Genomic DNA, 14077 nt, shown 5'->3' with positions numbered 1-14077 from the left:
ATTTATGCGTGGAAGCATTGCTACAAGTTATAGTGATGTTTCCCTGCAAAAAGCCCTACAATACGTTTGAATTATTGAACTATTGAATCGTTTGAATTACTGCAATTTACATACTCTTCCTTGGTTAAAAATACTCTTCAAAAATGCTAAGTGGAGTATTTTTACATTGCTTGAAAATATGTAGTGCGACCTCTGCTTGTGACAATGACAACACTACGGAGAACTCGAGGGTATGTTCACAAGTGGCAGATTTGTTGCAGAAATTTCTGCGAGTGTCGCATTCATCTGAACTGGGCTCGCAGAAATTCATGCACCTGTTTCAGAAACTGCCCCATTCAGATGTATGAAATGGATTTTCAGTCGCAGAGGTTTCTGCAACAAGTCTGCCACGTGCGAATTCACACTAAGGGCTCGTCCACACGTAACGGAATGTCCACGTTTTTTCCGGCCGGAATTTTGGCTGGAAAAAAAAAACGCAGCAGAACACAGTAGCAGCATACTGGATGAGATTTAACAAATCTCATTCACACGCTGCGCAAAATGTCCAAGCCGAAATTGACCTGCGGTGCGTATTTTTCGGACCGCAGCCTGTTAATTCCTGCTACGGAAAGTGGCCAGAATTGCTGCGTTTTTCAGAGGAGATGTCACCATCTCCTAACATTGGGGAAAACGCAGCTATATCCGCACCATTTTCTGCCGTAAAAACCGCAGGAAATGGTGCGTTTTTGCCGCAGCGGAAAGCTTTTGACTTTCAACGGAATTGCTGCAGAAATTTTCTGCAGCAATTCCGTTGTGTGTGGACAAGCCCTTAGGGTGAGATTTATAGCGTGCAGATAAAAACAGTTGTGTCTCCCATAGCAACCAATCAGAAAAATGGGCATTCTACAAATCACACACACAGCCAGATGTTAGCTTTAGGCCTTATTTACACGAACGTGTGCTCGCGCGTGCAAAAAAAACGCTGCATTTTTTGCGCGTTGCAGTTGCGTGTGGCATCAGTGTTTGGTGCGTGGCTGCGTGTTTTTTGCGCGTATGGCATCGTTAGGACACGTGGTTTTGATGTTTATAAACAGAAATGAAGGAGGTAGTTTTATTATTCCCTTCATTTCTTCAAAAACTGTTGCGTGAATCACGTGCGGCACACGGAAGTGCGTCCGTGTGTCGTGCGCGGTTTTCACGCACCCACTGACCTCAATGGGTGTGTGATGCGTAAAAAACGCTAAAGTATAGGACATGCTGTGTTTCACGCAGCGGACACACGCTGCGTGAAAAACACTGAATGTCTGAACTACCCCATTGACTAGCATAGGTCCGTGCGACATGCGTGATTTTCACGCGCGTATCACGGACGTGAACTACGCTCGTGTAAATAAGGCTTTAAATAAATGGGAAATGAGATCTTATATTCACCCACAGGTTGTTTTTTTTTGTTTGATTCAGCATGTTCATGGTCTAGTCTTTTTATTCACTTTTATTTCAATTAAAAATGTGCCATCATATACTATAATCATACAAATTGTTGTTCTGTATCTAAAAATAAAAAGACAACTTCAATGGCAACTTAAATTTGCATGCAACTCACATAAAATCAGTCATATGTGATTACGTTTATTGAATGGTTAGCAAATGTGTAAAATTACAAGCAAATCAAACGGTGTGCAAAATAAAATTAAAAAAGACACAAATAACAATTGTATGCTCCACTATAAAGCAAAGACAAAAAAAAAAATTAGATAACAAAGAATGTGGTATCACCTTTGGGCCTTATTCACACGAACATGTTATATGTCCGTGCTACGCGCATGATTTTCACGCGCGTCGCACGGACCTATGTTAATGAATGGGGCCGTTCAGACTGTCAGTGAATTTCACGCAGCGTATGTGCGCTGCGTAAAACTCACGACATGTCCTATATTTGCCCGTGTTTCGCGCAGCACACACCCATTGAAGTCAATAGGTGCGTGCGAATCGCGCACGGCACACGGAAGCACTTACAGTAGTAAAATAAATGAATGAAAAAACCAGAGAGTGTCATAATGATGCCAGCTGCGCGAAAATCACGCAGCTGCGCACCATATGCTGATGCCACACCGACCTTTTGCGCGTGCAAAACGCAGCGTTTTTTGCGCACGCAAAACGGACACGTCCGTGTGAATAAGGCCTTAGGGTATGTGCACACAAAATCAAAAACGTCTGAAAATACAGAGCGGTCTTCAAAGGAAAACAGCTCCTGATTTTCAGCGTTTTTACGGCCGTTTTTGGAGCTGTTTTTCTATAGAGTCAATGAAAACCGGCTCCAGAAGTGACATGCGGCTGTTTTTAAAAACGGCCATGTAAAAAAATCAATGGGCAGATGTTTGGATGCGTTCTGCTTCCGATTTTTCGCCCCGAAAAACAAGCCGTGTGAACATAGCCTTACTAAACCATATATGGACCGAAAGGTATTAGCCCTTATTCACACGACAGGGTTTCCCGGCCAGGTGACGGCCGTTCATAAATCGGCCGTCACCCGGCTGCATTAGGAACAATAGACCCCTAATGGACCCATTCACACGACCGATTTTTTGACGGCCCGGGAAACCTGGCCGTCAAAAAATTGGACATGCCCTATTTTCGGCCGTTTACTAGGCCGCCCGGCTCCCATAGAAGTCTATGGGGCCGGGTAATACACGGCCATCACTGGAATGTGTCCCGAGTGACGGCCATGTATTCCGTCGCTCGCGCGCTCTCTCCTCCGCCTCCTCCTAGTGCAGAGTGCATGTGAGGAGGAGGAGGGTCTTTTTTTGCTCCCTGTAGGAGTCTGAATCCCCAATCCCCGGCCGGGGATTGGGGATTCCGCTACAGGAGAAGTGCGTACACTGTCCATATATGGACACAGCTAAGTCACTCACTTCTGCAGCGGAATCCCCGACTCTATGGCCGTGTATTCCGCTACAGGAGAAGTGTGTGACTATACTGTCCATATATGGACACAGCGATGTCACTCACTTCTGAAGCAGAATTCCCGACCTGTGGCAGGGAATTCCTCTCCAGGAGAAGTCAGTGACTACACTGTCCATATATGGACATTGAAGTCAGTGACTTCTCCTGGAATGTGGGGGGGGGGGGCTGGGTGGCATCACCTGCAGGGGGCTGGGTGGCATCACCTACAAGGGGCAGGGTGGCATCACCAACAGGGGGCAGGGTGTGTCAACAAATTTAAATGAAATTCATCCGATTTTAAAACGGACAGGGAAAAAAACCGGATACAAAACGGGTCTAAAATCGGCCGTTAAAAACGGCAACACGGCCCGGAATGGAATCGAAACGGATGCAAACCGGCCGGGAAAAACGGCCGATTTCATCGGCCGACACTCGGACCCGGTCGTGTGAATGAGGCGTTAGAGAAGACCAAGTAGGCCACAAATATAGATGATTTTTTTTTAAAAACAAAAAGAAAAAAAACAATTGCAAGGTCAAGTAAAAGAAAAGAAAAAATACTGGGTAACGGGGAATCTTACAGAAATGGTCCCTGCATTCACAGCCTGGCAAGCTTCCAGCCTCTTTGAGGGTGACTGACATCTGCTAACCCCTGAGTCACTCCAGTATAAAGAACTGTATGCTGAAAATAATCTTCATATTCATGAAATCAGTGTAGCCAAGGGAAATCTTTAGGGAGACGAGCAAAGAGGAAAAGGTCAAGAAGTTGAGATGTGCCATTTATTAGTGCACAAAACAGAATGGACTCCGACTTGGTCAATAATTCAATAGCCATATTATTCAGAAATGAAATCGGATTAATTTTTAATGCAAAGGTGTTTGTTCACTTCTTATTTAACACACACAATAGAGTAGTTATGCTTTAAGAGTCCACTTTTCAGAGACTATTTTGTACATATGCAAACTACATACATACACAGGGGATCGGTCAGCTGAATATTGTGCATATACATCAGCCTGACGTAAAAGCTCCTCCTCGCATTATGCGAGGCGTCTTTGACGCCCGTAATCTTGAGCTGCTCTTCATTGTCTTCAATGAAGATCGGCTCAAATTACGTTGCAAAGAAGTGTCCTGCACTTCTTTGCCGAGGCAGTCAATTTACGCGTCGTCGTTTGACAGCTGTCAAACGACGACGCGTAAATGACAGGTCGTCGGCACAGTACGTCGGCAAACCCATTCAAATGAATGGGCAGATGTTTGCCGACGTATTGTAGCCGTATTTTCAGACGTAAAACGAGGCATAATACGCCTTGTAAACGTCTGAAAATAGGTTGTGTGAACCCAGCCTTAAGCTTTACCAAGAGTGTATGTTTATGGTGGAATTAGGGGAACAATGGCTGTCAGCCAGCTATCTCATGTGTATAGGGAACCGGTCACCAAAATCATGCTGCCATAGCCGTGAGCCACGTAATGAGGTATGTTTATCTCTAAAGCACTGACGCGTTTTAGAGAAAACATCGCTTTAAACTTGAATCAAGTGTTATGTGCTGAACTGGGGAGGAAGGGTCTGCTGGGCAGCTCGCTACCGGCTTCCCCCGCCTGGTTTACTAGGATTGCCAATTTTCTCACTATTTGCATATAGAGAAAAACCTGTCATTCTTATTGAGCCGAAGCGAACACTGGCCACAAACCAGTTTGAAACCATTCCCGACGTTTGTCGTAAGTATACGTCATGGAAAGCCAGTGCTTCCCGCAAAATGTTGTATACTTACGACAAATGGATGGCACTGGCTCAGAAGCCGAGCCTGGACGTCAGCTTTATCTTGGAGCTGACACCCTGCTGTAATGGCGGGGACTGAAGTTAGCTTCGATCCCCACCATTAACTCCTTAAATGCAGCGGTCAAAAGTGATAGCTGTATTTAAAGAGGCTCTGTCACCAGATTTTCAAACCCCTATCTCGTATTGCAGCAGATCGGCGCTGCAATGTAGATTACAGTAACGTGCTTGTGTTTTACTTTTTTTTATTTTTACACTTTTTCTTCCCTATGGGGCCTGCCATTTTTTTTTCCATTTCTGTATGTGTCGATTAACGACACATACAGACATGGAATACGGCAGCTACAGTCCCATAGTGAATGCAAACGGGGCCCGTTCCATTCACTATGCTGTACGCCGTCTGTGTGGGAACGGCGCATGCGCCGCTCCCACACAGTCCAAGTTGAACTGTGCGCCGTCCGGCGCCATTTTCCTGTAGACCGGAAGTCGCGGCCGGACAGTAAGATTACTACTTCCGGTCGCGGCTTCCGGACTTGTGCACTTGGAGCGGCGGTAGCAGACGGAGCGGACGGACCGGAGGGAGCAGTGGCGACTGGAGCAGGTAAGTTATTTCTATGTATGTTCGTGTTTTACTGTGTGTTTACTAGTGTATGTAAACCTTCTACACTGTGTGTTAGCTCAAAAAATGGCGACACACAGTGTAGGAGGTTTGACCGTTCAATCCCCTCGTTTCTCCCGGCACTAGCCAGGATAAAGGAGGGGGGGGGGGGATTCTGAGAGCTCACTAGAGCGAGTGAGTTTTCCCAAATTTTGCAGCATAAAGCAATGTGGTTGCTTTACCACATGCAATGCTGTAATTTTGGGAATTGCTCCATCTAGTGACCAGCACTGGGAAATATTATAAATTAGAATCTAATTTATAATATTTCCTGACTAGTGAAAAAAAGTAAAAAATTAGAACAATGTTTAATCATTTTTACACTAACTGTTCAATTAAAAAAAAAACTCGCAACACATTCCCTTTAAGAAAGGCTCATTTGAATAAATATAAAAATGGTCATAACTTGGCCAAAAATGCTCGTTTTTGAAAAAAAAAAAAAACGTTACTGTAATCTACATTGCAGCGCCGATCTGCTGCAATACGAGATAGGGGTTTGAAAATCTGGTGACAGAGCCTCTTTAAGGTGTTTGCAGCTCATCGGCACCCCGGCAATGAAATTGCCGGGCAACCTAATAGTGGCCACTATTCCTGGAAATCTAATAGTGGCCTTTGGGTCTGCCTAGTACGGAAAACTTTCCGCCCCCGCCTGGAGGCAGTGCCTAAAAGGCTTCCGTAGCCGTCGGCAAGATGGCGCCAGCTCAGGATATGAGCCGGCGTCATCAGCGGTGAATGTCAGCTGTATGTTACAGCTGACATCCACCTGTAACGGCAGGAACCCCTTAGATGCAGCGATCGAAAGCGATCGCTGCATCTTTGTGGTTGTCAGCAGATCGGCAGCTCTGCCCTGCAATCGCAGGGCTGTCGACTGCTCGTATGGCAACAGGAGACCTAACAATGGCCTCCTGCTCTGCCACTACGGAAGCCAATTAGGCCCCGCCCGGAGGCGAAGCCTAATCGGCTTGCTGTCAGTGAATGGCTGACAGATCTAATACATTGCACTACATAGTTAGTGCAAAGTATTAGAAAAAATAAAATCTGACAGTTGGACCTTCAAGTCCCCTAGTGGGACTAAAAAAAAAAAAAATTTAATTGGGAAAAATATAATAAAAGTTTCAAGTAATAAAATAAAACATAAATTGCCCTTTTTCCCTTATCAAGTCCTTTATTATTGAATAAAAAGAAACCATTACATATTTGGTATCGCCGCGACCATTATGGCCTAAACGATAAAAATATTATATTATGTTATTTATTCCACGCAGTGAAGGCGTAAAAAAAATAAACCTGTAGAAAACTATGCCAGAATTTCTGTTTTTTTGGTCACTTTGCCTCCCAAAAATAATAGGATAAAAAGTGATCAAAAAGTCGCATGTACCCCAAAATGGTATCAATAATAACTACAGCTCGTCCCGCAAAAAAACAGCCCTCATACCACTACATCTAGTAAAAAATAAAATTAGCTAAGGCTCCAATACGTTAGGAAATAAAATTATGAAGTTGTGCAGGCCCGAGGGGAACATTTCAAGAGGCGATTTATCGAGGCCCTAAAATTAGGGAACCAGGAAGGGTAGGGCCCAAACATATCTGCTGGAAGCGAGGGTGCCTGTATTATACCAGGACACTTCCCAGCAAAATTCCCTAAACTGCAAAGGTGCCAAGTGTGGACCAAAAGAAAGGACATTTATCAGTGCGACACCGGCCTGTGCAGAAAGGATTGCTTCACAGCGTAACACACATCTATGGATTATTTTATTGGTTTTTTTACCCCATTATTATACCACCGACTATGCCCCTGATGTACTCTGCCCAGCTTACATGTGCCCCCACATTATAAACTGAAATACCAGTAAAACTCCAAACAATACTACTACCAAGCAAAAGCTACGCTTCAAAAGCCAAATGGTGCTCCCTCCCTTCTGAGCCCTACAGCGTGCCCAAACAGCAGTTTACTTCCACATATATGGCATCGCCATACCCGGGAGAACACTTAATTTTGGGGTGTGTCTCTCCAGTGGCATAAGCTGGGCATGACATATTCGCCACTGAAATCGCATATCTAGGGAAGAATTTTAAATTTTTACTTTGCACCATCCGCAGTGCAATCATTTATGGAAAAGATCTGTGGGGTGAAAATGCTCACTACACCCCTCTTAATAAATGCCTTGAGGGGTGTGGTTTCTAAAATGGGGTCACTTCTGGGGGGGGGGGAGGTTCTTTTATTATTTCACATCAGAACCTCTGCAATTGTGAAACAATACTTTGTAAATCACCAAATTAGGCCTCAATCTCGCATGGTACTCTTTCACTCCTGAGCCCTGTCGAATGTCCAGGCAAAAGATTAGTGCTCCATGTAGGGGGGGGGGGGATTCTAAAACCGGGAAACACAGCATAATAATTAGAGAGCTGTCTTGTTATGGTGGCACAAGCTGGGCACCACATATTGGCATATCTATGGAAAAAAAAAATCCCATTTTCACTCTGCAACATCGAGTTTACACTAATTTCTGCAAAACACCGGCGTGGTTAACATGCTCACTACCCCCCTAGGTGAATACCTTGAGGGTGTCGTTTCAAAAATTGGGTCACTTCTGCGGGGTTTCCACTGTTTTGGTCTCACAGGGGCTTTGCAAATGCAACATAGCACCCAGAAACCAATTCATCAAAATCTGCACTCCAAAAGCAAAATGGCGCTCCTTCCCTTCGGAGCCCTGCCATGTGCCCAAACAGCAGTTTATGACCACATATGGGGTATTTCCGTACACCAAAGAAGTTGCTTAGCAAATGGGGTTCTTTTTTTCCTATATTTGTTGAGAAAATGAAACAATTTTGAACTAAAGCTACGTCTTATTGAAGAAAAAGGATTGTTTTTATTTTCACTGCCCAATTCTAATAAAATCTATGAAACACCTGTGCGGTCAAAACGCTCACTACACCCGTAGATGAATTCCTCAAGGGGTGCAGTTTGCTAAATGGAATCACTTTTTGGACGTTTTCACTGTTTTGGTCCCTTTGCAAATGTGACATGGCCTCCGCAAACCATTCCTGCTACATTTGAGCTCTAAAAGCCAAATGGCGCTCTTTCCCTTCTAAGCCCTGCCATGTGTCCAAACAGCCTTTTATGACCACATGTGGGGTATTGTTTTACTCGGGAGATATTGCTTTACAAATGCTGTGGTGCTTTTTCTCCTTTAGTCCTTGTGGAAATGAGAAAAAAAAATTAACTAAACCTACATTTTCTTTGAAAGAACATACATTTTCATAACCTACTTCCAATAACTTCTGCAATAAACCCGTAGGGTTAAAATGCTCACTACACCCCTAGATAATTTCCTTGAGGTGTGTAGTTTCCCAAATGGGGTCACTTTTTCACTGTTTTGGCACCACAAGAGCCCTTCAAACCTGACATGGTGCTTAAAATATATTCTAATAAAAAGGAGGCCTAAAATCCTCTTGGTGCTCCTTTGCTTCTGAGGCCGGTGCTTCAGTACATTGCTACACTAGGGCCTCATGTGGGATATTTCCTAAAACTGCAGAATCTGGGCAATAAATATTGAGTTGCGTTTCTCTGGTTAAACTTTGTGTTTCCCAAAAAAAAAAAATGGATTAAAGATAAATTTCTGCAAAAAAATAAAAAAATGAAAATTTGTACATTTCACCTCTACTTTGCTTTAATTCCTGTGAAACGCCTAAAGGATGAAGAAACTTTCTAAATGCTGTTTTGAATAGTTTAAGGGGTGACGTTTTTAAAATGGTGTGACTTATTGGGGGTTTCTAATATACAAGGCCCTCAAAGTCACTTCACAACTGAACTGGCCCCTGTAAAAATAGCCTTTTGAAATTTTCTTGAAAATGTGAGAAATTGATGCTAAAGTTCTAAGCCTTGTAACGTCCTAGAAAAATAAAAGGATGTTCAAAAACCGATGCCAATCAGCAACTATTTTGTGTGGTGTAAGTGCCTATCTTACAAAGCAAATACATTTACATTTAGAAAAAAATACTAATTTTTGCAATTTTTCAAAAATTTTTGGTGTTTTTCACAATTAAATACTAAATGTATAGAGCAAATTTTAACAGTTACATAAAGTCCAATGTGTCACAAGAAAACAATTTCAGAATCGCTTGGACAGGTAAAAGCATTCCAAAGTTATTACCACAAAGTGAAACATGTTAGATTTGAAAAATGAGGCTCGGTCAGGAGAGTCAAAAGTGGCCAAAGAGGGAAGGGGTTAAAGCTATATTATCACTAAAACACAGCAGAACGTTTGAGTAGAACATCTCTAATAATCTTGGTGACAGGTTACCTTTAAAGTAAATACCCACCTCTTTTGACACATAGCTGGGGGTTCGTGGCCAGTGTATTTTGATACAGGCTGGGGGAATAAACTGAATATCTGCCCAAGGTCAGGGTCTAACTAGGTGTCTACCTCCAGCTATTGCTAGGATGAAGGATAGTGGCTCTCTAGTCTCTATGCCCCTTTGTCATAACTCAGATTTCTGTAACTTCAAGAGCTATGGGACTGTAATGTGCATGTGTTGTGGATCCTTTCTTCTATATTCTGATATCAGGATATAGATAATGCTCAGCTTTCACTTACAATGACCAGAAAAATTGAGCAGAACTCTAATAGGTTAAAATCAGAAAACCACAGAACGGGAAGACTTATAAGGCCATAGCGGAAACGATGAATTAATCACATTTTAGAAGGAATCTTTGGCCATGGACCAGAACGGACTATATACAATAACTATAAATGGGTTCTTGGGAGTTTGAAATTGCAAAACTGCCACCAAGAAAACGCACAGTACAAATGGTCAAAAAAAGGTGACTGTACAACCAAATAAAAGCTGCTCGAGGGCCTCTCCAGAAACGTTACTGCAGAGGAGGAGGAGGAACAACGGGAACTAACAAATTACAATTCTACACGGTTTCCTGGGGAGATTCTGGAGGCACAAGTAGCAAAAGCTGCAGGAGCAGAGAAATATGAGCCCTGCATTATTACAGAACAAAAGGATACCCTGTCCTGAAAGGGCACCTTTATACCAGATGGGCACTCCATGTGTTCAAAATGCCACCCTGCTGTTGTATGAAAAATAACTACATATATTAAAATGGTGTATGGTCCATCTTCTAAACATAAATGCATTATACTCCTCTTACACTAACTTCCCAATGAGACTAGAGAGATAGATAGATAGATAGGAGACAAATAAAAGATAGATAGATAGATAGATACATACATAGATAGATAGGAGACAAATAAAAGATAGATAGATAGATAGATAGATAGATAGATAGGAGACAAATAAAAGATAGATAGATAGATAGATAGATAGATAGGAGACAAATAAAAGATAGATAGATAGATAGATAGATAGGAGACAAATAAAAGATAGATAGATAGATAGATAGATCTACATTCCAGCCAGTATTTATATTGATTACATCTATTAAAGCCGCTCTTATTAAACACATCACAGAGTAAACTCCCAAATCTAACATATTAAATATCCCATTACTGAAGGTCGTGTATGACCATATACAAAACGCACCAGCCGTAAACACGAATAAAAGACTCAGACACCCTGTTTTCTCACTCCCAGTCTTAAACACACACACACATATATATATATATATATATTATACGTATACACATACATTGGACATTTGGAAGGATTGTGTACGCTGGAGTAGAACACAAATATTAACATGCAATGTGTGCGGGTCTTTGATATTAGAGGTCAAGCATTATCTTAACACACAGCTATTTAAAGGAACAATTTGCAAATGCAGAAGATCAGAATAACCTTACGGCATCATTCATTTTGTGACCTGCCATTTATATAGATTAGATGTTATATAGGGAATCCATCCACAGACGGAAAATCTGCAATTGATTTTAACACTTCTTACCCCTCCCCCCCCCATACAGCGTAAAATAATCTAGAAAAATGCACAGCCCATTCAATGAAGAGCATCAATTATTCAGTGCCTTTATTTTAACACCTATGTTTAAAAATAGCTGGCAGGAGATCACATATCATACACCCTTGGAGAAGAAATCACCAGTAGACAAGACGACATTTTCAATGCCATCCACCCGTGTGCCTACAGGTCACCCAGTTCGCCTGTTAGAAAAGCCATTTGCCCATTTTCTGACAGGCGCCCATTACAGCAGAGCAGTGGATGGAGAGAATTACTGCAATCCCCTACAAATGGCACACAGCTCTCTCTCTCATGAAGGATGTATACAGAAATGGGGGGCATTCTGCAGATGTGAAGGGGCAGAGGATTGCACTGGCAGAAGGTCTGCTAATGTGGATGCTGATTAAGGAATCATTTTCTCCCTCCCCCACCAGGCTACATCAGAGCAAGCACAACGCACAGGGAAGGAGCACGGGGGATTTAGAGCAGGCAGGCAGCAGACTTAGCTTTCTGGAGCTGCCATATCCCTGTGCAATAAGACTACCCAGCGCTAAGGATGCCACAGCCGCAGCATCCTCCTATGACAAATGAAGGTTACATGCACTATACGGTCATAGGCACAATGCTGGCATCACCGCAACGCGATCTTATCTGCCACAGTGCGCCGTCCTAACATTCAGGTCTGCTGCTAACAATAAGCCGTAATAAGACGCAGTTCTCTTACCTCTCTTTATTTAGCTCGGGTCTTATTGCACCAATGCAGCAGCTCTCTCCCTGCACCTGCAGAGCACACGCTGACGTCAGATGATTGACAGCTGCAAAGTGGTGCTGGGCGTGGCTCCGACGCTGCTTCTCCGCCCCCTCGGTGGAAAATGAATGATTTCATTGGCAATCAAGGCTAGCCAATGGGAAAGCGCCGCCTGTGTTGATAATTACAAGGGGGAGGTCACGGTTGCCTCGGTGAACGGGATGATGAGCCCGCCCCTTGTTCTTCCATCCTGGGAGAGAGTGAATTATTGATGAAGGAGGCCACTACCGGCTGGCGGGGCTGTCACATAGCTGTCCATAATGAGGCTGAGCCGCTGCCAGTCAAGGAAATGCCCAACACAAAATGGCATATGTCGCAGGCTGGTAAAGCGTCAACGAGCTCACCCTCCATAATAATGTGACTGATGTCTCAAGGTGAAAACGCATGATGGCCATGTAGCATGTGCTGGCATGTGGCACACCATGCCCATCTCACTATGTACATAATAACCCCACAGCGGTCCATAGCATCTATGCGTGTCTCAGCCTACACTGGGATCCGTCCACTTCATGGTGGCACAGCTTCAGCTCCAGGTCGTGTCATTTCTGTAAATAGTCATGGACAAGACCGTGGAAATGAAGCAGAAGCCTCCACGTTCTGTGGCTGGAGTCGGCAGCTGGTTCAGGAATCACAGTGACGGGTGCAGGAGCCGAAATAAAGGACTCAAAAATGGAGCAATCGCCATAGCAACTGATCAGCTCACAATTTTCGTTTTGTAAGATCACTGTAAGGCTATGTTCACACGCTCAAGTAAAAACGGCTGTAATATACGGAGCTGTTTTCAAGGGTGATTTTCAGCCATTTTGAAAGCATCAAATGTGTTTTAATGCGTTTTTGACAACGTTTTTGGAGCTGTTTTTCTATTGACACAATGAAAAATGGCTCAAGAGGTGACACACACTTCTTTTGACGGGGCGTGTTTTTACGCGCCATTTTTTCAAATGGCCAAGTAAAAAAACGCCCCGTTGGAACGAATCGCCGTTTTTCCCATTGAAATCAACGGGCAAGTGCTTGGAGGCGTTCAGCTTCCGTTTTTACAGCCGTTTATGACCCGAAAAAAGGATCAAAATAAGCCGTGTGAACATACCCTAAAACCTACCTGCCATTTTTAGTGCCCCAATGCATCTAAAATATTGAGGCTTTGCAAATAGTTTTGGTAAAAATAACCTTTTTTGTGACTACATCTATGCAAATCTATGTTTCCATGGTTACAGACTACAAACAATCTCTGTGTAGTCTGATTCTGCAGATGTAGAAAAAAAATGCCCCCCTGGCTTAAAGCCAGGGCTTCAATCAGGCTTAGGCTGGGTTCACACGACCACATTAACGTCCGTAATGGACGGACATATTTCGTCCGGAAGTCCCGGACTGTGCTACAGCTGGAATCCAGATTAATACATGGAGTTCTATTAAATCTAGCACTGCAGCTGTCACTGAAGAGTTAAAATCAATCAGTAGAACTACAATAAGGCTGGGTTCACACTACCACATTAACGTCCGTAATGGACGGACGTATTTCGGCCGGAAGTCCCGGACCGAACACACTGCAGGGAGCCGGGCTCCTAGCATCATAGTTATGTACGATGCTAGGAGTCCCTGCCTCTCCGTGGAACTACTGTCCTGTACTGAAAACATGATTACAGTACGGGACAGTTGTCCCGCAGCGAGGCAGGGACTCCTAGCGTTGTATATAACTATGATGCTAGGAGCCCGGCTCCCTGCACTGTGTTCGGTCCGGGACTTCCGGCCGAAATACGTCCGTCCATTACGGACGTTAATGTGGTAGTGTGAACCCAGCCTTATTGTAGTTCTACTTATTGATTTTAACTCTTCAGTGACAGCTGCAGTGCTAGATTTAATAGAACTCCATGTATTAATCTGGATTCCAGCTGTAGCACAGTAGTTAAATAGTCAATCAGTAGCACTACAAAAAGTCTAGGTGTAGCCCAGGCCTCAAGTGGATCTGTCTGTTCTCCTGACATGAAGTA

General features: G+C 43.5%; 1 protein-coding gene across 1 annotated transcript in view; it reads right to left on the bottom strand.

The window, feature by feature from the left end:
• RAB3A (RAB3A, member RAS oncogene family) overlaps positions 1-12114 on the bottom strand; it is a 64644-nt gene extending 52530 nt beyond the window's left edge. Inside the window, exon 1 of the mRNA XM_075863038.1 lies at positions 12006-12114. The gene's annotated coding sequence lies outside the window, so the exon portion shown is untranslated. The remainder of the gene's footprint in view (positions 1-12005) is intronic.
• Between the last annotated feature and the right edge of the window lie 1963 nt (positions 12115-14077).

This window comes from Rhinoderma darwinii, chromosome 1 (genome assembly GCF_050947455.1).
Source record: "Rhinoderma darwinii isolate aRhiDar2 chromosome 1, aRhiDar2.hap1, whole genome shotgun sequence".
Lineage (NCBI taxonomy): Eukaryota > Metazoa > Chordata > Amphibia > Anura > Rhinodermatidae > Rhinoderma > Rhinoderma darwinii.
The sequence above is the reverse complement of the archived record's forward strand: the minus strand, read 5'-3'. Positions and strand labels throughout refer to the sequence as shown.